The sequence below is a fragment of the Acomys russatus genome, chromosome 2, assembly GCF_903995435.1.
Source record: "Acomys russatus chromosome 2, mAcoRus1.1, whole genome shotgun sequence".
Taxonomy (NCBI): Eukaryota; Metazoa; Chordata; class Mammalia; order Rodentia; family Muridae; genus Acomys; species Acomys russatus.
The window spans coordinates 77,559,646-77,560,908 of NC_067138.1; the positions used below are offsets into that span (position 1 = coordinate 77,559,646).

Sequence of the window (1,263 nt, forward strand, 5' to 3'; positions counted from 1 at the left end):
TCATCTCAGGAGTGTTTCTGAGAGGCCTATGCCCCACATGTGAATTACAGCATTGGGCAGGGGTTATCTTGGTTATGGTCTGTCACTCAGGTCTGCATGGCACCGGACTTGTAGTCATCTCAAGGTATGCCCCTGCCTGGGCCCCATGGTTCTGGACTAGTGGTCATCTTGGCCTCGCTCCTCTTCTGGGACTATGCAGGGGTCATCTGTATCCCAGGCAGTGTTCTTCTCATTTCTGGTTCCCTTCCTGCCCTGAGAGTCTGTCAAGGCCTGACTGCATGGTACTGGACTGGTGGTCATCCAAGGCTTGCTTTCTTCAGGGAATGTTAGACTACTAATCATTCAGATTTTCACATAGACAAAGCCTCTCTCTTCTCTGCACCTACTGATACACATGTGACACAGCAGTCACAACTGCAATACCTCAATACTTCTAGGGACAAATCTATTAATTCTTAATACAGGAATCCTTAACTCATCTTCTGTTTTGTTTTGTTGATTTATTAGCATATATTAATTACAAATCACAATGGAATTTACTGTGACATATTTAAGCATATAGAGTTTATTTTGATCATATTTACTCTATAGCACTTTCTTTTCACCCTCCCACTTTGATTGATCCTCTTCCCAAACAGTATTCCTTCTTCCATTGTCATTCCTTTGTTTTCTTTATTTTGGTGACCCACTGAGCTTAATTAGGCTGGCTTATAAGGAGCCTGTGTGAAATGTTATTTACATGAGCACCTTACCAATTATGATACCACTAAAGAAAATGACTCACCCTCCCCCAGCATCTACATTTATATCAACATCAAGTGATCATCTTTTTTTGGTCCTATGCTGAAGAAGTTAGTAGCTTGGGCTTCTGGGTCAGAACAAGCTTTGTGCTCAGCCTCTTTCTGCCAACTGCAATAGCTTGAAGTAAGGATGGGCCACTCACATCTGAAAGTGAAAGTGAGTGTTGTGAAGATTGAACCTCAGTGCATAGCAGACAGAGAGAGGCTGTGAGGAAGATACTGGGAAGGGGGGTCAGGTGCCATTGCCTCCTGGGTCTCAAGGTCTATTTCAAGAGACCTCCTCTTTTTTAAAGCTGTCTTTCTTTCCTCTCAGCCTCCCTTCCATTATTTTCATACACTGACATGTTTGCTACTGACTCCACAGCCATTGCAGCCTCTCCCTAAGCCAGTGCACAATAGAGGAAAAAGCAGCCCCCACCACATGCAGCTGCAGCTGCCAGAATTGGGAGTGAGATCTTCTGTC

General features: G+C 44.2%; 1 pseudogene; it reads right to left on the reverse strand.

Moving 5' to 3' along the window:
• Positions 1-322: 322 nt before the first annotated feature.
• Positions 323-444, reverse strand: LOC127207918 (uncharacterized; annotated as a pseudogene).
• Between the last annotated feature and the right edge of the window lie 819 nt (positions 445-1,263).